Raw genomic sequence first — 23,001 nt, forward strand, 5'->3', positions numbered from 1 at the left:
TCAAGTAGGGCTTGTGGTCCACGGCCAGGATTTGGGCTTTTACTTACGGGGAGACACTGGGAGCAGAAGAGTGATGAGCCGGCCCACAGGCAAACAGGATCCGTCTTGCTGCTGTGCGGAGCAGAGTGGGGTGTGGAGCCAGGGTGGCGGCAGAGGGAGCCGTCAGGGGCCATCGCAGCGACCCGCCGGGAGGGCTGGCTCAGGTCGGGTGGCACCTGTGGGGCGCATGGGAAGGCTGAGAGTCTGGACACATTCTGAAGATGTAATCAGTAATCTTTGCTGTTGAATTGGAGGATTGTGTGTAGGGAGAGAGAAAAATTGAGTCAGTTTATTTCAAAATGTGGGGCCTGAACAAGATGAAGAAGGGAGTTTCCTCTTACTGAAAATGGAAGGCTTCAGAGGGGCAAAATCCGAGTTCAGTTTTGGCCGTGCGGAGACTGAGATGACTGTTAGGCGTGCAGTGGATAGCAGCTGATCCCTGCAGGCCAGAGTGACGTCCAGCTGAGAAATCTGAATGGAAATTTGAGAACCATTTGAAAACATTTACTTGGTATTTAAATTCGTGAGATCAGAGGAAGTTACAAAGCTAGGAAAGATAGAGATAGAACAGAGAAGAAGTCCAAGAGATGTTTAGAAGTTGAAAAGCTACCAGCAAACGTGACTGAAAAAGAGCCAACAGAGATGTAGGAAGAAAACCAGGCGAGACACATGTCAAGATTCAAGTGAAGAAACATACCAAGGGGAGGGAAGGATCCAAGAACTGAAAATTAAACAGTGAATTTAGTAACATGAAAATTCCTTGTTTGAGCAGAGTGGGGTGTGGAGCCAGGGTGGCGGCAGAGGGAGCAGGCAGAGGCCATGCAGTGACCCGCCGGGAGGGGGTGGCTCAGGTCGGGGTGGCACCTGTATTGTTGTTTGTTTGTTTGTTTTGTTTCTGATGGGGAATGTCATTTTTGCCAAAATGCAAGAGATATTGGTAATATGAATTGTAAATAAATTGAATAATCAAGCAATATAACACTTGTCTGCAAAAATAAGCTGTGCCTATAGAAATAATACTGATTTTTTTTAATGCTTATCCTAAGGCCAAAAGAGTAACTGTTTATATTATGGAAACAATGACAACATTATTCAATTATTTACTGCTTCCTGAGATAACCAAGTTAAGATAGAATATTTATTCAAATTTTGTCTCATGATTCTATAGACTTCTGAAATATTTAATCTTGTCTATTTTATTTTAATTTCCCCATAAGATCGTTAAATATGACTGCAATTTATAGAGCAAAGAACTGTACATGAATTTAGTCATTTTAGGTCAATACAGATAATAGCATCATTACTTTCAAGGGAAAACTGATTTAGGCTATTCTGGGTAATAGCATTCTGTGCGAAGCTGACACATGTAACTAACCCAACAGAGTAGGATAATAGGTTTCCTTGAATGAAGACAACCTTTTTTTTGTTTTTGTTTTTAATTTTGTATTCACATAATACTGGCCTTAATACTTTATTCACCAAAGTCCTCAAGCATGCTTGCTAAATTATATTAACCTAAAAACGAAAGCACACCTTGGAATTATACAGTTGGCTCCAAATCTGGTAATTAAGTGACACAATTTTATGGCAGAAAAGTTAGAAATGGGCACATATGTTGTGCAAAGTGATCGTGCTCTGTGTGGTAAAGCGATCAGGTGGTGGGCAAAATAGGCAGTTTGAAGCTGGAAATTTCCCAAGAATTGTTCTTGAGAGTAAAGTAACTCTATTTTGAAAATATGACTTGTGTTGTTCGACAGAGGCAAAAGCCAAGTAAATGCTGTCTTTAAAGGTAGTCTTTGTAATTCATGCTTGAATTTTATAAGTAAAATTGCTGCTATGTCGATTGATCATTACTTCATCAAAACTCTACATAATTGTCTAACTGTAGATGTAAGTGTTCTCAGCATATTTAAAGTAGGCTAGGCTAAGTTATGATGTTCAGTAGGGTTTTCAACTTAGCATGGATTTATTAGGGTATAACCTTGTCATTAAGTCAAGAAGCATCTGTGTATAAAAACTTTCAGGCTAATTTTTGTGATTATCATGTCCCTTTTAAATATCCTCTAAGTCCAGCCACTGTGGCACCAAGAGGCTGCCTGTTTGATTCCCAGTCGGGACACATGCGCAGGTGTGGGCCTGATGGAGCCCCTGTGGAGGACATGCAGGAGGCGGCCGTCCATGTTCTCCCTCATCGATGTTTCTCTCTCTCCTCCTCCCCTTTCCTCTCTCTCTCAAATCAATGAAGAAAAACATTACAAAAATTAAAATAAAATAAAATAAATATCCTCTAATATTTCCTATTCACCTTATTGTTTTCTTTTTCTTCAGTATACCATATAACCTAACAATACATATTTAATCGAGTTTAAAGTAGTTTAAGTTCACAGGACAGCAGAGTGAAAAGTACAGAGAGTTTTCATGTACCCCCTGCCCTGAAACATGTTCAGTGACCCCTTATGAACATCCCACGTAGAGTAGTACATCAGTTACAACTGATGGACCTAATTGGCACATCATTATTACCCGAAGTCCATCGTTTACATTAGAGTGATAATGTATTCTTTATTTATGTCCTGACCTCCCCCAGTAAAATCCATTGCTTTTTCTCCAGTTCCTCGAAAACTTGCAAATGACTGATACTCAGAAATTATTTAGGAGTTAGTTAATTAACTCAAGCAGGATCTTACTTTGTTACCAGCAAAGATCTCTCTTTTTTTTTTAAAGGAGTCAGCACTGTTCAGGAAAAAAAATTTTTTTTAATTAATTTATTTTTGTTACAGATGTTTCTCCTTTTTCTCCCACTGATTCCCCTCTCCCTCTCCCTCCCCGCCCTGTCCCCAGCTTTGTTGTCCATGTCCATTGTTCATGCATATAAGTTCTGCGGTTTATCTCTCCCCACCACCCCCTCCAGGAAAGATCTCTCAAGGCAATAGGGCAAATATGGCCATTTGCCAAATGCTGACGTAATGTAGAGTTCTAGGCTACTTGAGTCGAATGTACAGTCACCATTGCACCCCTTGTTTATCGAACAGCCAGTCTTGCTACTAGGGGCAAGGGACACGGGAGTGGGAAAGAATAGAGATCCAAATCAAGTCATGTAGTAAGTGTTCTTGTGGAAGACCTTTCACTCTAGAGGTCGAAGTCGGGGGCTTGCATCAACCCTCTCATCTCCTTTCCTGTTCTGTTGTTTGATGGCAAGCAATGAAGTGTTCAACAGCAAGGTTAAAATATTTGTGTTTGTGATATAAACTCATTAGCACATTGGCATACTCATTTCTAAGGTTCATTTTTGACACTTCATATACATGTTTCAATTGCATACCTCAGGTTTTCTGAGAGAAGCCTGGCATTAGATATGGGTTTTTACGTGCATTAGCTCTTGTTAGAACATGCATGTGAATATTTTCTTCTGAAACTAAGTCACTACACAAATACAGTCACATCTCAATGTCTGAGAATGCTATCCTCCCTCATTTTTACCAACAAACTTTAGTCACACAACAACTATAAGGCAAGAGAGAAACTGCTAACCGATTGTCCTCAAAGACTTTATTTAGATTCCAACTGTTCTTCACACAGAATGGGGATTTCCTAGGCATCTGGAAAGTCTACCTGTATTATTTGGCACTCGTTCCCTGTAATACTTGTACAAGCTGTAACTGCTTCGGGTGAAATGTCTTAGTCACCATTGCATGCTTTCTGCCAGAAGGTCTACGATATTGGTTGCTACTGTTAATAAATTAATCTAAAGAAATAACTCAGAGTGTTAAAATCAGCACACCTGCTTACTAAAAACACAAGGAATAGATTTCTATTTATTGAAAAAAAACAGAAGTCTTATAACAGGCTTGCTTTTAATATTATGTTTTGTACTATACTTGCTTATGTAACTATTTTAGTCTTAATTATTTTTCCGAGCAAAACACAACTGAGTAGGTAAAACAAAGCTAGATACAACCTTGAGAGCTTTGGAGAAATTTTTGTTATGAGATTTTCTAAAAGGTGAAATAAACTTTATAGTATCAAGATGAAATTGTTGATTTAACGATAAATTCTATGGTATTTAACTCCTCGTTAAATTTAGGTTTACATTTTTATGGTTTTGGAAGTCATAACTTATTTATGCTGAAGCATTCATTTTTCTAAATTGCGGTTCTGTTCTTTCAAGCATAACAATTTGAAAATACATTTCTTATCCTTACACTAAATGGTGCCTACTGTTTTATCAATGCCAAGATTTGTTTTTATTATTACTGTAGTTAGTTATCTCGGCAAATCTAGAAAGACCCTTTGAACTGTGTATGTCTTGTTCTATTTGTGGTACATACGTATTAGATGTATTTGTATATGCATGGCACACTTAAGAAGTATAAAACGAAAGGACTTTGAGTGTAGTGGGCTAATCCATGCAGTTGTCATCATATTGCAGATGTGGAACTGGAGGACCCGAAACTGAAGGTAATTTCCAAAGTGAGAGACAGAACTAGGACTGTAGCCCGGGGCTCACACTCTGAGTCCAGTGTCCTAACTAGATAGGTTGTATTTCCATAGAGTGTCTCCATAATTCTGATACAAGTAAAGTTTCTTTGGTCTGCAACAGGGGTCACAGGTTTTTTTTCTTTTAAATGCCATATTGTAAATATTTTAAGGTCTATGGGCCATATAATTTTTGTTACAAGCAATCATCTCTGATTGTAGCATGAAAGTAGACATAGACAAAGCACACATGCATGCACAAAATGAGTCGGGCTTTGTTCCAATAAAACTTTATAAACAATGAAATTTGAATTTCATAACATTTTTAAGTATTAAAAATAGTATTTGGGGGAATTCTTTCAACCACATGACAATATAAAAATCATTATGGGTTCATGGACTATATAAAAATAGGCTGTGAGCCAGATTCGCCCTTTGGGCCTTAGTTTGCCCACCGCTGCTGGAACAGTAAACAGGGGAGATGTTTTAAACCATGTTACCTAGAATCTGCCGACACACAGGACATCCCACTGAGAAAATTTTAGAATTTACATTTACATCCTTTACTTTCTCATTCTACTAAGTATATACAACTTCTATGTATATATACATTAGGACATATAAACATAACTTATAAGCAAAAAGACATATATTTACTAAAAGTTTGCTCAATTACTTTGAACAAATAGTGAGGTGGATTCGAGAAAGTTTGAAGTGCATTGGTCCAGATAACAATGATCTGAAATTAATAAGGGAAATTTTTTTTAAAAAATCATGCATATAATCTTGCATAAGTACAGGATGGAGATTCCCTGTTACATAAAATAGAGTTGATTGTACTACCTCCACAAAGTCTTATCAATGGCATAATATATTGCAGGTCAAGTGCCTATACTGTTCTTCTGAGTTACTAGACACTAAATAATAATTAGTACTATTATATGTCATCCAACAAAAGTTCATGAGTAAAAAGTGGATATTCATCTGGATATAATAAAGAAAAAGACTAAATTAATCTCTAAGGGAATATGGAAAATAATAAATATTTACCCCACACTTTTAGAGTGCTTTACAATATTCACAACACTATCAATTATATTTATTTTAAATTTGATACACACCACAATTTTGTGTATTAGGTAGAACTAACATATTTTGAAAAATAAGAAATTAGTATTTCTATTTTGCAAGAAGAAACTAATTTCCAACAGAAAATTGCGGTGTCATTCCAGGACCCAGATCTTCTGGCTTTCACTGGTTAAGGAAAATGATAAACCACAATTAAAATTTTAATTTGTTCTGGGCCACACATAATGAGGAAAATAATCACAAATCCAAAAAGGAGAGAGTAAGTTTTCTGTTACCTAGTAACTTGAGAAATGGTTAAGAGAACTGAGGGTGTTCTACCCAGATAAGAAAAGTCTTTAGTGTGGAAAGGATCACTAAAATTTTTTCAAGATTTGTCATGTGTGAGAGAGAGCAGACATTATTTTATAGTCTGGAAGACAGAACTGGAATGAATAACAAACAGCTTCTGACAAAATGCAAAGAAGGAGTCATAATAATGAAACAATATAACAATATAATTTTTTATCCTTCATAAATGAGTTATTCAAAAACCTGTAAACCACCTGTTAGAGAGGAGATTCTCATAAAACAAGTTAAGTTGTATTGGATTACTTTTATAGGTCCTTCTATGCCTATAAATAATAGTCCTGCCATATTTTTAGGAACATGAATTATTAAACTTTACTATTGATTTTATTTAAGTAAAATTTTATGAATTTTAAAGATTTTGTTTTAAAATTCTGCCTCAGTACAACTCTAACATATTATTTAGATTCAAACACCCTGCCAATATTTTTTGAAAGCTTAAAATAAACAGATTTAAAATATTTCTTGTTTAACCATATAAATTGTTCTTGTATTCGAGATTGGCAAGTAAGAAAAATCAGTATTTTTACAAGTAAAACAAAAATGATTTTTTAATGAATTTTCTGACTAGAGCTGTCAACTGTCCTTTCTTCAATATCATTTTTTAAAAGATGACAATATAAATTAGAGCATACAACAGAAGAAGCCTATTGCATTCATATAGGCGATGCTACTTTTGTGAGACATTTGTACTTCTAGCAAAACCTATTCTAAGTCTTTTGATCTAAAATAATTTATAATATAGCTTTATAAGAGAGATAGTGATAATTACTCCACCAGTTTTGTTTCAAAATAAGGCAACCCATTTAACCACTAAATTGTATTTTACATGTTTTACAAATTTTTGGTTAGTGCATTTGGTTAAAGGCTCTCAATTGTGCACATGATCTAACAGAACATATGTCTACCATAGAAAATTTAAATTGCTGTAGGCCACAGTGCAAATGAAAATGCAGTCAGATCCATGATGCTGCTTCATGCTGAGCTGTGCTATTTCCATTGTTGCATTGTTGGCAGGAATTGAAAGAAGCATATTTTGTCTGTTGGTTTTTGGTTGTAATATGAACATTCCCAAAGAATGAGCCCTGAACTAAGCATTGGTGAGGACTAAAGAATGAAAATATGACTTCTACTGCCTTTGCTTTTGACTATGGAATGTATTGCTCGTCACATGAAAAAAGTAGCAAATGGTGATTTAGTTCCATAAGATAGAGGACATTATATATATTTTTTCATATTTTCTAGTCATATTTTTAAAGATTATTTTGAAAAAATCTACCTTCAGCTATAAAATTCTGATTAATGGCCATGATACATGTTTGTGGGATTTGAGTCTGATGGTAAAGCTGGGGAACTCGGGGACTCTGAGCTTCACGTGAAATCCCGCACTCCACACTCAGCCACTTTGCGATGGGTACCTGCTGTCTTCTCCAGTGTGTGTGCCTTACTTAGGGTCCTTTTTTCAACAGAGAAAAATTTATATTTTACTGTGTAATTTCCTGAGTGAATATTCAATTGTCAAAACATATTTTTATATTTCTATAATATATGTTTATAGACATTTTATTTTTCATGATAACATGTTAAGCACTTCTATTTTATTTGAGCCTATTTATAGTATTTTGCCTAGAATGAAATACTTGCTAATTTTTCAGAGAAAGCAAAGCCCTGAAATGTTAGTATTTCTACTGGAAGAGCTACAACATCACCCTCCATGCTGCTCATGGTGACTATACTTTCTTTCTTAAAATGTCTACCTGTTGCATTTCTTTATTTATGTGTACTGTAAATAAGCTTCTAGCTTCTTAAAACTAATTATATGTTAAATATTATATATAAATGAACTCATTTTAACATCCCAATGCCCCTCTTCACTGAGGAAGAATGGGAGGTTAAGAGAGGTTAGTGGCTTGCTGGTAGTCACACAAGACAGGAAATGGCAGTGTCTGGATTTGAACCCAAAAGGTGGGGCTCCAGAGTCAATGCTCGTCACACCGAAATCATACCAGCCACATATCAGAACCATTTTGTTGAATTTGTCCTTGAGAGATAAACTAATATAGAGATTCTTGGCGTCATACAATAATTCAAAAAGGACAAATTCCTTTTACTTTTATTTTAAAGAACTTCAAATAAATAATATTTGTTCTCTATAATGGAGAAAAATTTCCTGCTGTCCACTATAGGGAGCCCTCAAGGACCTGACAATTAGGTTGATTTTCCTCTTTAGGTTTTTACAGTTAATTCTTAATTTTCCTTTATGCCTAAATTTACAAACACTTGAAACTCTTTTATTATGTTAATATTTATATAACTATTTTAATCTGTTGATGACAAAATGGTACCAGATGTTAGACCCGTAGGGTTAGACCAGACCTTGGTTTAGTAACCTGGGTATTTGAGTTCTGGTGAGGAAAGAATTCAGAGTCAGGACTCAAACTGTAAGAGAAAGTTTATTTAGAAAGTCACAGAGGTAGAAGTGAGTCATAGAAGAAATGGGCTCAGGAACCAAGTTGCAGGGACAAAATAGCTTAGGAGAGAGAGCCCGGAGAACGCGCCCCCAGGGAGGGTGCGGGGGAGGTGGCTCCATGGAGAGCGAGCTGCAGGCCTCCTCTGCTTGGGTGTATCCACCTGGAGGTCTCAGGGAGGATCCCAGTGTGTCCTTGCTGGGTCATGGTCTCCACTGACTGGCCGGTGCCAGGGCAGGGGGTCATTAGCCACTGTAACGGGTCCCGAGGTCAGCCATGGCATAGGTTATCTGGTTTTGCTGCTTTTCTGGGCCTGGAGCTGAAACACAACTGAGTCCTAAATGCATTTGATTAGGGTCAGAACCTCACTGTCCTGGGGGCTTAATGCTTAAGGGCTATTCTCTGGCCCCTTGTTCACTTCCCCCCTAAGGGGAATCTCACCACATAACTCCAACATGCCAGGGGAGAAAGGTCTGGGGAGGGTCTGACCCTCATGACCGATGATATGAAGGGTCAGGAGGTTTAAAATGCATGACCAGTGATATCCTAGGAAAAGAAAGGTTGCCCTGGGCATGAGGTTCTTGTTTGCACAGTTTTTCCTTTTGCTAGACATCTGGGGCTTTCCCACCTGGTGGTCTTCTGAACCTGGCCCAACGCCCTTGCCCTGCTCATGTCTAACTGCCTACCGCAAATCCAGAAGATACTCTTTGATAATGAGAGGATATTGCTTTACATTTTTACATAAAAGTTTTAAATATTATAATAATTTAATTTAGAATTCATCTTACCACCCCCAAAGTGTACTATCTGGGGCTTTTTATTTTAAGGGATGGAGAATGAAATAAAGTAATGCGTGGGATTGTGGCAGATCACTGCAGGGATCCTGCTACGTGCACCGACCAGGATATTCGTGCTGCTTTCTAAGAATTTGAATGTAGGGGCCCATGAGCCTTGAATAATTTTTAAATATTGTAATGCCCAATTCTGTATATTCAAGTATAAATCAGCTTTATGTATATCAAGGTAATAATAATAATAATTGGGTGTGTAGAGTTCCTAAAATTTACACAGACATTCTCATTTGATTCACATAGGGCTCTGAGGGGTCATCAGGATAGTGGCCTCTCAATAGTGTCTCATAAATGTGTTCTCAGCCTGCCCACTCTATTCCCTCCACTGCTGCCGCCTTGCCCAAGCCGCTCCCCTCTCTCACGGGCAGTCTGATCCTCTCCTCTCTGAACTCCCGAGCTGCTCTGTCTCCCTGAGAGCCGTTTTCTGCATGGAAGCCAAGCTTCACCTTTTCAAATACATAAATCAGCCTATGGGCCTCCTGGCTTCAAACAATCCGGAATTTGCCATTGAACCAAGGTGGAAATCCACGCTTTAACTTGGGCTAGAAGGGGCTGCAGGGACATGGTGCTGACTTCTCCGCCCCTACCTGGCGCTGTTCTCTTATGTTCACTATGTCCTGGCTATCCAGCCGTCTCTCTCTCTCTCCAACACTCAGAACCTATCTCTAGTCTTCTGTGTCTTTCCCCAAGATGGGAAATCTTTTCACAGAATTCTCATCATTCAGGTTTCAAAGAGCTGCTTTGCCTTCGCAGCATCTAAAGTAGCTACTTTCCTCCTTCCCGCTCACGTGTCCTGAGGTTTTTAGATCATATAGGCTTAATCACTTTCTGCAGTCACTTTTCAATATATTGAGGATTTTTTTAATCTATTCAATCTACCACAGTTTTCTATTCATCTCTGTGAGACTAGAGGTTTTCTCTAATTTGTTGTTGAATTTGCAGTGCCCAGCGGGTAGTAGATGCTAAATAAATATTCATTAAACTAAACTATTGAATTATTTTCAGTAAGAATCTCCACATGAATCTCTGTGATGCATTATCATGTTGGGAATATGTCAAAATGGTCCTTCTGCTGAAGCTTGATGGCTAGTGGGAGGCCAGCTGAGGAGGCAAGGGGGCCCTGGGTTTAGTCCATGTTTCACTCAAGTACCATTTGTGTTCTTTACTCATTCAATTGGACAGCATCTGTTAGAATTTCAGTTAAAAAATACTTTCTTGACCCTGGGCAGATAACGTAGTTGGTTGTTAGAGTGTTGTCCCAATACAACAAGATTGCAGGTTCAACCTCCTGTGGGGACACATACAAGAAGCCACCAATGAATGCATAAATAAGTGGAACAACAAATCTCTCTCTCTCTCTCTCTCTCTCTCTCTCTCTCTCTCTCTTCCTCTCTCTCCCTCCCACTCTGAACAAAAAATAAAAAAAATGTCCTCGGGTGAGGATTAAAAAAAAAAGATACTTCTGTTTGATACTATATCAAAAGATATGGCAGTTTATAAACTCAAATGGTAGTTATGTATTGATTGACAGTAGCATAGTCTCAACTTCATGTCTGATACTGTGCCATGCTTCACAAATGATACCTAATGGTCTCGTGTGCTTTGACTTTAGAATTGATGATATGATTAGTAAATGTACCCATGACAGATGCATGTACAGATAGTAACCTGTGGAAATGAATGCTTAATAAACTAATGATATGTTTGATTTATCATTTTAATTGGAAATTAGTACAAGTGTACTGCCTCAAAAAAATGACAAGCTGTACTACTTTTATGATCACTAGAGTTTAAAGTGTGTAGACATCTAAGTAGAATATTAGAGATCTGACAGACACATTATACTTCTGAAATTATAACTGAAGGACATCCTAAAACAGAGAGCACATTTTTCCTACACATCTTATTTACCTCAGTCTGAATGCATTTAAAAGAAAAAGAAATTGATGCAAATTTGAAATGCATGTATAATTATTTTGGCTTGATTTATTTTTACTTTGGGAATTGTTATAACAAAAATTATATTAAATGGTATATATTTTAATATCTTTTTCTATTTCCATATTCATGAAAGAATTTTTGAATACTTATATGTCAATCTCTATCTAAAGGAATATGAATAAAAATACACAGTGCTCAGAGAAATTTGACAGGCAAATGGACCAATATGGGGTTAAATGGTCACTATTTTTAGCCTTCTGTCAATAAATAGGAAATGTGATGTGAGCTGTATTTTCTAGTGATGAAATGGCTTTTCTGATGATCCCATTTACAGTCTCCAATCCACTTTTCTTTGCTAGCCAATGCAAGTGTTCATCATGCGCAGTATTTAGAATATGGCATTTTTTCTAGTCTGTGCAATCAACAACTACTTGTCCTACAGTCTCCAAGGCTCATTTCAGGGAGCCTGGCACACCGGATTACACCTGCTGGGTTCCACCTACACGCCACTGCTTTCCCACAGTCCCTGGTACAATACTTGGCATTCGTGTGCCTACAAAGAAATGGCCTGAGTACCTGGGTGAAGTCAGCTTGACTTCAGCATATTTTGTTCAAGTAAAACCACAGTCCCAGAAGCTATTCATCCAAATTGTATGCACATTCTCTAAATCAGTGGTTCTCAGATTGTAGTTCCTGGACCAGCAGCATTGGTGGCATCTTGGAACTTTTTAAAAATGCAAATACTTAGACCCCAAACCCATCATACTGAATCGGAAACTCTGGAGGTTGGATTTAAAAACCTGGTGATTCTGAGGTTTACTGAAGTTAAACCACTGACCTAAGCTAATAAGAATACATAATGGTGAATATAGTCAGTACGCCATATTATATCCAAACTGTGGGTTTGGTTTGCATTTATTTATGAATATGGATATATAGCTTTTAAGGAGAGTATCCCAAACAACCAGCCCTTCTTTCTCTGCTGTGATCCACTCATGAAAAAAGAAGCAGTAGTGCCCGAGGGAACAAAAATGCCCTTTAAGCTGAAAGAGGGCTCCTTGTCTCCAAACTTGCTTGCTGTGGGGTTCATACCGTTCTAGGCTGTAATCATAGCGTATCACTTTCAAAGAAGGAAACCTCAGACCTCGTTGTCCTGCAGTTCTTGCTGAATTTTAGTCTGCAACTTTGAATAAATGAGTGAGAAGAAAAGGAACCGATATATATTAAGTGCCCAGTGCATGATACAGTTTTACACATGTCATTGAATCCTATGGCACATAGAAACAAAACACTTTTCAAAAAAGACGAATACAATCACAAATAAAAGAAAGTCAATAGGAGCACAGCAGATAATAATGTGCAACATCTTTGGAACACTGTCTGGTGTAGAGTAAGTGTTCGATGTATGTTATCTACTATTACTTATTATTACAGATAATTTACATATTTAAAAAATAATCTAACCCCATAGGAACATTATCAATAAATACTTTCAAAATTTAAATACTCCTGTAGTATAATGCATTAGCAATCTTTTACAACTTTAGTCAGTTTTTGTTTTTTTTTTCAGTACATGCTCTTAGAGGGAACCGAACCCGGGACTCTGGTCCTCAGGCCAATGCTCCAACTGCTGAGCCAAACTGGCCAGGGCTGGTCAGTTTTGAACTCAAAAATACAAAATAGTGTTGAATATAAACTGTAATTGAAAAAAAAATTTAAGCTGTCTTTATTTAGTGCTTATTTTAATGAACCTTACAAATTGGCCAGTAATAGAAGGATGAAAATGGACATTATTTATTTCACATTTGCAACTGGCAAAAGAAAAGATGCTAAACATTCTTGCTTTGGAGGATAGAATTTGATAAGTAGTCACATATTTTATTGGAAATTAATATTTAAATTGAACTTAATCAACACCTTTATTTACTTTTACTCCTATAATAGTGTCTACATAGAGAATTTCAGTTCCCAACTTTAAACTCCCAAATATCTATGACATAGCAAATTTAAGGAACTTTAATAATAGAGCTTAAATTTAACCAGGATAATCATGTGAGCAATTCTGCATAAAGTTGACCATCATCAAAATTCTATTGTATATTATTTCTCTATAGGACACAAGTTTTAGCGGGGGCAACACTTTATTGTGTGATAGCCATCATATCTTCAGTACTTAGAAGAATATCTAATGCATAATATACTTAAAAAATATTTGATGAATAATCAGTTGAATGAATGAGCACGACCAAGCGGGGGGGAGCGGGGGAGACAAACTGCAGCCAAGATACGTGCCCTTAGCGGGAGCCCAACCCGGGTCTCTCTGGACCACAGGCCGACGCCCTAACCGCGGAGCCAAACTGGCCAGGGCCTAATTTTATATTCTTTATTTGGAAACATGCTATTATGATCTTGAAAATGTTCAATATTAAAATATTAAATAATATATTAGTATTAAAATATTTAAGTTATTTTTAATATTTTCATATGAAGAGGCGGTTCCATTTTCACAACTATTTTCAGAGCTACCTTGAGGCATAGTTTTCACTTTAGTTTTAAATAAAAATAATCATTAGAGAAATATTTCTGTTGCCCTTAAGTTACCTAATTTTAATTCATTAATTATGTTCAAGTATTTCCCAGCAGTATCACAAGAAACTTGTTAGTTGAACTGACTTAATAAATGTGGGACCTGCTGTTAAGCCCAGCTATTCTGCCTAACCCATAATTCCAAATGAACAATTAAGATTTTCAGATGAATTCCAAAGCTATTTTTAGCCCAATGTTTTCCTTTCTTTCTGTTATGAAAATTTAGTGAGCAGAAGTATGCCCCTATTCACACCTGTGCTGTCCGGTGTGCCAGCCCCAGCCACATGAGTCTCAGGCTCACTCAGACGTGCTATAATGTAAAATGCACACTGGTTTTCAAAGACATACAATGTTTCATTAATAATTTTGTATTTACTTTAGGTTGGAATGTTATTTTATATATTTGTATACTACTACAATTAATTTTACCTGTTTCTTTTTACTCTTGTATGTATGACTGCTAGAAAGTTAATACATATATGTGGTCACATTTGTGTTTCCTTGGCTTGGAAAGGACTTTATACGTGTGTGTGTATACATGTATGATGATTCTAAATACAGCACACACATCACTAAACTGGTAGAAAAATATATATGTATGCTTATTTATGAACGAGTGTTCTATTTGAAAATCCATTGTTGTGTCAGAAATTGACTACTTATTTTGGGATTTGTAACTTATTTAAATATATCAGCTCATTAAAGAAATAACTTTATATGATATCAGAATAGTTTAAGGTGTTAATGGCAGAGACCCCATTCAACTTCATTCAGTAGGGATAGGAAAGGTGTATCCATTCTTCACCTGACCATTTGCAGGTGACTGGAAAGATGGGGCAGATTTACACAGTCTGATTGAGGAAGCACATCTTCCCCCTCAGCCTGCGCCCTCTCCCTCCGCCTCTTTGTCTGCCGCCCTCTCTCCTTGCTACCTCCGCTTCTTCTACAGTTTGAAACCACGGCTTATCTTCTGATCACTCTTGAGCCTACATTTTTAAACATTTTCCTCACTTTTCCTCTATAGCTAATAGCAATTACAGAACTATATCTTTATAGCTGGTAACCTATAGTAAAATAGAACTATTATTCTACTTTATTGACTTAGAAAAAGTTTTGGCAGACTACAGGTGGCCCGAGTCCTAGCCTATTGATTGAACTAACCGTGGTGCTTAGGAAAAGAGAGTAAGATAAGTCTCAATCACATGCCTACATATATATACATATGTGTGTACATGTTGATGTGTGTATATATATTTCACATACATATCATATATAAATATATCTAGAGAGAGTATACATGCACACATATACACTATAAGGAGAACTTCATTTCCAAATTTGAATGCACCTGTGAAGAGAAACTTCGATTTTTAAATTTTTATTATAATAATTTTATAATTAATATATAATTTAATAATTTATATTATATATCATATATAATAAATTTCATGTGACTATACATTTCTCTAGGTAATTAGTTTCATTTAAGAAGTGTAAGTTTCATGCATATTCTCTCTCAATGTCTAAAAAGACAAATAATTTTATTTTTTTATTTTAAAATGAATTATTTATTTATTTTTTTGTTACAGATATTTTACCTTTTTACCCCATTGGCACCCCCCACACCACCCCACCTCCGCCCCGTCCCCGGCTTAGTTGTCCATGTCCATTGGTCATGCATACATGCATATAAGTTCTGTGGTTTATCTCTTCCCACTCCCCACCCTCCCCACCCCCTCTTCTGAGGGATGTCAGTCTGTGCCCTACTTCCATGTGTCTGGGTCTACTGTATTCCTCAGATTGTTATGTTCTTTATATTCCGTATATAAGTGAGATCATGTGGTATTTGTCTTTTTCTGCTTGGCTTCTTTCACTTAGGATAATACTTTCCAGGTCCCTCCATGTCGTCTCAAAGGATAAGAGATCTTTCTTTCTTACCGCTGCGTAGTACTCCATTGTGTATATGTACCACTGCATTTTTATCCATTCGTCTACTGGTGGACACTTGGGCTGTTTCCAGATCTTAGCTATTGTAAATAGTGCTGCTATGAACATGGGGGTACATATATTCTTCCTGATTGGTGTTTCAGGCGTCTTAGGGTATATTCCCAGCAGTGGGATCACTGGGTCAAATGGAAGTTCAATTTTTAATTTTTTGAGGTAGCACCATATTGTTTTCCATAGCGGCTGCACCAGTCTGCATTCCCACCAGCAGTGTATTAGAGTTCCCTTTTCTCCACACCCTCGCCAACACTTGTTGTTTGATGATTTGTTGATGGCGGCCATTCTGACAGGTGTGAGGTGATACCTCATTGTTGTTTTAATTTGCATCTCTCTGATGATTAGTGATGTTGAGCATTTCTTCATATGTCTTTTGGCCATTTGTATGTCCTGTTTGGAGAGGTGTCTATTCAGCTCCTCTGCCCATTTTTTAATTGGGTTCTTTGTCTTCCTTTTGTTGAGTTGTATGAGCACTCTATATATATTGGAAATTAACCCCTTATCTGATACATCATTGGCAATGATGTTCTCCCATACAGTGGGTTGCCTTTCCATTTTGATGATTGTTTCTTTTGCTGTGCAGAAGCTTTTTAGTTTGATGTAGTCCCATGTGTTCATTTTCTCCTTTATTTCTGTTGCCTTAGGTGATGTATCAGTGAAAATTCTGCTCCGTATGATGTCCAAAATTTTGTTGCCTACATTTTCTTCTAGAATTTTTATGGATTCACGGGTCACATTTAAGTCTTTTATCCATTTTGAGTTTATTTTTGTGTATGGTGTAAGTTGATGGTCTAGTTTCATTTTTTTGCATGTAGCTGTCCAATATTCCCAACACCATTTATTAAAGAGGCTGCCTTTACTTCACTGTATGCTCTTGCCACCTTTGTCAAATATTAATTGAGCGTATTGCCTTGGGTTCATTTCTGGGTTTTCAGTTCTGTTCCACTGGTCTATATGCCTGTTCTTGTGCCAGTACCAGGCTGTTTTGGTTACAGTCGCTTTGTAGTATAACCTTATATCTGGTATTGTGATCCCACCTACTTTGTTCTTTTTTTTCAAGATTGCTGTGGCTATTTGGGGACTTTTTTGGTTCCATATGAACTTTTGAAGTATTTGTTCTAGTTCTATGAAATATGTCGTTGGTATTTTGATGGGGATTGCATTGAATCTATAGACTGCTTTGGGTAGTATGGACATTTTAATGATGTTAATTCTTCCAATCCATGAACAGAGTATGAGTTTCCACTATTTTATATCTTCCTCTATTTCTTTTTTCAATGACCTGTAGTTTTCTGCAAATAGGTCCTTTACTTCTTTGGTTAAGTTTACTCCTAGGTATCGTAATTTTTTTGGCGAATGGTAAATGGGATTGTTTTTTCAGTTTCTCTTTCTGTGAGTTCATCATTGGTGTACAAGAATGCCGTCGATTTCTTGACGTTAATTTTGTATCCTGCTACTTTGCCAAATTCATTTATTAAGTCTAGTAAATTTTTGATGGAGTCTTTAGGATTTTCTATGTATAATATCATGTCATCTGCAAATAATGACAGTTTCACTTCCTCCTTTCCAATTTGGATCCCTTTTATTTTTTCTTCATGTCTGATTGCTGTGGCTAAGATTTCCAGTACAATGTTAAATAAGAGTGGCGAAAGTGGACATCCCTGTCTTGTTCCTGTTCTTCATGGAAATGTTTTTAGTTTCTGTCCATTGAGTATGATGTTGGCTGTAGGTCTTTCATATATGGTCTTTATTATGTCGAGATATGATCCCTCTATTCCTACATTGCTGAGCGTTTTTATCAGAAATGGATGCTGGATTTTGTCGAATGCTTTTTCAGCATCTATTGATATGATCATGTAGTTTTTATTCTTCATTTTGTTTATGTGGTGTATCACGTTTATTGATTTGTGAATATTGTAGCAGCATTGCTTTCCTGGGATGAATCCCACTTGGTCATGGTGAATAATTTTTTTGATGTATTTCTGGATTCGATTTGCTAATATTTTGATCAGGATTTTGGCATCTATGTTCATCAGGGATATTGGCCTGTAGTTTTCTTTCTTCGTAGTGTCTTTTTCTGGTTTTGGAATTAGAATTATGCTGGCCTCATAGAACGTGTTTGGAAGTCTTCCTTCTTCTTGAATTTTTTGAAATAGTTTGAGGAGAATGGGTGTTTGTTCTTTTTTGAATGTTCGGTAAAACTCCCCCGTGAAGCCATCTGGGCCTGGGCTTTTGTTTGCTGGGAGAGTCTTGATTACCTCTTCAATTTCCTTAGTTGTTATTGGTCTGTTCAAGTTTTCTATCTCTTCCGGGAATAGTTTTGGGAGACTGTGTGTTTCTAGAAATTTGTCCATTTCGCTTAGATTGTCAAATTTGTTGCCATATAGTTGTTCATAGTAGTTGTTAATGATCTTTTGTATTTCCATGGTGTTGGTTGTTACTTCTCCTCTTTCATTTCTGATTTTGTGTATTTGGGTTCTCTCTCTTTGTTTCTTGGTGAGTCTAGCTAAGGGTCCATCAATCTTGTTTATCTTTTCGAAAAACCAGCTCTTTGTTTCATTGATCCTTTGAATTGTTTTTTTTGTCTCTATGTCATTTATTTCTGCTCTGATCTTTACTATTTCCTTCCTTCTACTTGCTCTGGGGTTTTCTTTTTGTTTGCTTTCTAATTCTTTAAGTTGTGAGGTTAGACAGTCAATTAGAAATTTTTCTTGTTTTTTGAGGTAGGCCTGTAGTGCTATGAACTTCCCTCTCAGAACTGCTTTCGCTGCATCCCATAGATTTTGTGTTGTTGTGTGTTCATTTTCATTGGTTTCCAGGAAGTTTTTAATTTCTTCCTTGATCTCCTCGGTGACCCATTCATTGTTTAATAACATGCTATTTAGCCTCCATTTGTTGAAATGTCTTTGCATGTTCTTGTTGCAATTGATTTCTAGTTTCATGCCATTGTGATCTGAGAAGATGCTTGATATGATTTCAATCTTCTTGAACTTGTAGAGATTTAGTTTGTGTCCTATCATGTGGTCTATCTTTGAGAAGGTCCCATGTGCACTTGAGAAGAATGTGTATTCTGTAGTTTTGGGGTGTAATTCTCTGTAGATATCTATTAAATCCATTTGGTCTAGTGCTTCATTTAGAGTCTCTGTTTCCTTGCTAATTTTTTGCCTAGAGGATCTATCCAGTGCTGTCAACGGGGTGTTGAAGTCCCCTGCTATGATTGTTGTTGTTGATTCCTCCTTGGAAGTCCTCCAGAAGATTTTTAATATATTTTGGTGCTCCTATATTGGGTGCATATATGTTTATCAAGGTTATATCTTCCTGTTGGATAGATCCTTTCAATATTATATAGTGGCCTTCTTTGTCTCTAGTTATGGTCTTCATTTTGAAATCTATTTTATCAGATATGAGAATTGCTACCCCAGCTTTTTTTTGCTTTCCATTTGCTTGGAAAATTTTTTTCCATCCCTTCACTTTCAACCTATGTGAGTCTTTTGTTGAGAGGTGGGTCTCTTGTAAACAACATATAGATGAGTCATGCTTTCTTATCCAATCAGCTACTCTGTGTCTTTTTATGGGAGCATTCAATCCATTTACATTTAAGGTGATTATTGATATGTACTTAATTATTGCCCTTTTTGTTTAGTGTGGTTCTATTTTTCTTCCCATTTCTACTGCTAATTACAGCAGTCCTTTTAACATTTCTTGCAGTGCTGGTTTGGTGCTAATGTATTCCCTTAGCCTTTTTTTGTCTGGGGAGCTCTTTATTTGATCTTCTATTTTGAATGATAGCCTTGCTGTGTGGAGTAGTCTTAGATTCAGATTCTTGTTTTTCATGACTTTGATTACTTCATGCCATTCCCTTCTGGCCTATAGTGTTTCTTGTGAGAAGTCAGCTGAGAGCCTTATGGGGTTCCCTTTGTAGGTAACCTGTTGCTTATCTCTTGCTGCTTTTAGGATTCTTTGTCTTTAATTTGTGGCGTTTTAATTACTGTGTGTCTTGGTGTGGGCCTGTTTGGGTTCTTCTTACTTGGGACTCTCTGTGCTTCTTGAACTTGAATGCCTTCGTCCTTCACCAAATTAGGGAAGTTTTCTGTCACTATTTTTTTGAATATATTCTCTATCCGTTGCTCATTTTCTTCTTCTTCGGGGACTCCCATGATGCGAATATTATTATGTTTCCAGTTGTCCCATAGTTCTCTTAAGCTGTCTTTCTGTTTTTTAATAGTTTTTTCCTTTTGTTTTTCTGATTGGTTGATTTTTTCTACCCTGTCCTCTAATTCACTGATCCGGTCCTCAGCTTCCTCTACTCTGCTTTTTAAACCTTCCAATGTGTTTTTCATTTCTGATATGTCATTTTTTATCACTTCTTGTTGGTTTTTAATTTCCAATTGGCTTATTTTCAGTGTCTCTATGTCCTTACTCATGCTGTTCAGCTTCCTCAGGATCATGGCTCTGAATTCTAGCTCTGTTAACATGCCTAATTGCTCCACATTGATCTCATCTTCGGTGGAGGTCTCTTGCTCTTTCATTTGGCTTCTGTTTCTGTGTTTCACCATTTTGGCTATCACTGTGGGGCTTTGGAGCCTGTCAAGTTTTCCCTGTGGGTGTTCGTGTTCTGCTGTTTGTGGCTCCCTCTCCTGTGTTTAGATGAGCGAGGGAGGACCCACGTTGAACACCACTGTCAAGTCTTACTTTCCTGGTTAAAGTTGCCAGCCCAGGAAAGGTACTGTTATCCTCTAGCTTTTTGCCTGGAGGGTAGCAGTCTAGGTTACTTGATGGGTTGTGGGTTGTCAGTTGATAGAAAAGCTCCCTCAGGTGCTTAGCACAAGGGGATTTCCCAAGGGTGGGGCAGATGCTGGTTGTTAGTGAGCCTCAATTAGCACTTCAATGGCCCACAGGCTGGGGTTGGATCTCCCAGGGAGGGGCTGCTGCCTCTCCTCAGAGCTCTGGGAAGGAGCAATGTGGCCACTGTCCTGAGTGGCTGCACTCAGCCAAAGCTCTGAGCGCCCTCCAGATCCCGAGTGTCCCGACACAGCTCCAGTCCAGTCTGCCCTCCCAAGGTGAGTGGCTGTGGCTGTTTCAGCCTCTGTCCCGGCTGCGCTGTGGAGCCGCCTGGGAGTGTGACCCGAGGGCGCCGCTTACAGCTGAGGCCGCTGCCGAGCTGCAGACCGTGGGCTCCCAGCCCCGTCTCGCGCCTTCGCAAGCCTACCGGGATGGAGTCAGTGTCCCTCGTTGTATGGTCCTCGCAAGCTGCTTTTCTGTTGCTTTTTCCCGTCGATTTGTCTGTGTTATAGTTGTAATTCCAGTTTGGTTCTGGGAGACGGTCTGTGTAGCTCCGTTCACTCCGCCGCCATTTTTCAAATAGTTTTAAATCAAAGTTTTATTATGTCTAACTACAAGAAAATAACAAATATCATATAGTGGATTGTATACAGATAGAGATTAATCAAGTGACCTCAGTGTATGAAACCCATTATTTCCCTTCACTTAATTTATTTTATTTCTATGTTATATTTGTCTTAGATGGATTTTCTAATGCAATTGGTCCTTCTTATTGCTGGTTAGCTCCGTAGACGTTTTATGAGAAGAGGAACTGAAGCCGGCCTTGGGCGGAGAGCCCGCGCTCTCGGGACTGGGGACCGCTCTGGGGACTGGGGGCCGCGCTCGGGACTGGGGGCCGCTCTGGGGACTGGGGGCCCCTCTGGGGACAGGGGGCCGCGCTCGGGACTGGGGGCCGCGCTCGGGACTGGGGGCCGCTCTCGGGACTGGGGGCCGCTCTGGGGACAGGGGGCCGCGCTCGGGACTGGGAGCCGCTCTGGGGACTGAGGGCCGCTCTCGGGACTGGGGGCCGCTCTCGGGACTGGGGGGCCGCTCTGGGGACTGGGGGGCCGCTCTGGGGACTGGGGGCCGCTCTGGGGACTGGGGGCCGCTCTGGGGACAGGGGGCCGCGCTCGGGACTGGGGGCCGCGCTCGGGACTGGGGGGCCGCTCTCGGGACTGGGGGCCGCTCTGGGGACTGGGAGCCGCTCTGGGGACAGGGGGCCGCTCTCGGGACTGGGGGCCGCTCTGGGGACAGGGGGCCGCGCTCGGGACTGGGAGCCGCTCTGGGGACTGGGGGCCGCGCTCGGGACTGGGGGCCGCGCTCGGGACTGGGGGCCGCGCTCGGGACTGGGGGCCGCGCTCGGACTGGGGGCCGCGCTCGGGACTGGGGGCCGCTCTGGGACTGGGTCTTCCTGCGGCACAGCGTCTCCAGGCAGCTTACCTGCACTGCGCGCGCCTTTCTCCCGTCAGGGCCTTCGGAAGGTATTACAGAAATTCATATTAAACAGAGATTGCTCTATAAAAGAAAGAATACCAAAAACCACTTGATTTACCTGAATGAAAGAATGAAAGGAAGAAGAAAGGGAGGGAGAGAGGAGGAGGGAAGGAGCGACAGAGGAAGGGAGACAGTAGCAGCTGGTGTGGTAAGAAAACTGTGACAAGTACAGTTTTTGAGATTCTTCTTCTGAGTTTGGTTGTAGCCAGACACCAATCAACATTTGTCCATTGTGGGCTACATATTAGAAAAAGTGAACATACAAATGTATAAAAAAATAAATAAAATTAATACCACTTATTCAGAGCTAAGTATATACCAGACACTATTTTAATCCCTTTAATTTTGTTATTCATTTCAATACTCGTAAGAAAATTAAGTTAAAAACTACTATTCACATTTTGGAAAAGAGTTCATGGAAGTTAAAACATGTTCACAAGATTACTGAGGTGGGAAGTAGAAGTATTTGGTTGGTCAATTTTCTCACTGCACAAACATGCACGTGCGTGTGTGTGTGCATGAAAGTGTGTTTTAATTCTGAAGTAATGAAAGCATGCACTAGGGCCTACGAGAAAGGGGAACGTACCAGAAAGGGCCTGAATGCAGACAGTCTGGCTCCAGGGCCCATGGCATTGATCTCTGTGTTGTTTTCTGAGTGACCAGAAAGCTACCTACCCCCTCAGAAAAAATAAATAAAGAGTGGGAACATTTAGCTAGTGACATAAATAAGGTATGCTGTGAGGATTCAAAGAAGAAAGTTGTCACTTACACTGTGTGATCTGGGAAGAAAACATATGATCAGGAGATAGGAGAGTACTTGTGATTACAGATTTTATGTGGATTTTTGGACAAACATTATTCTGGGTCTATCGTTAGATGTTTTCTATATG

This window comes from Molossus molossus, unplaced genomic scaffold, assembly GCF_014108415.1.
Source record: "Molossus molossus isolate mMolMol1 unplaced genomic scaffold, mMolMol1.p scaffold_m16_p_5, whole genome shotgun sequence".
Classification (NCBI taxonomy): domain Eukaryota; kingdom Metazoa; phylum Chordata; class Mammalia; order Chiroptera; family Molossidae; genus Molossus; species Molossus molossus.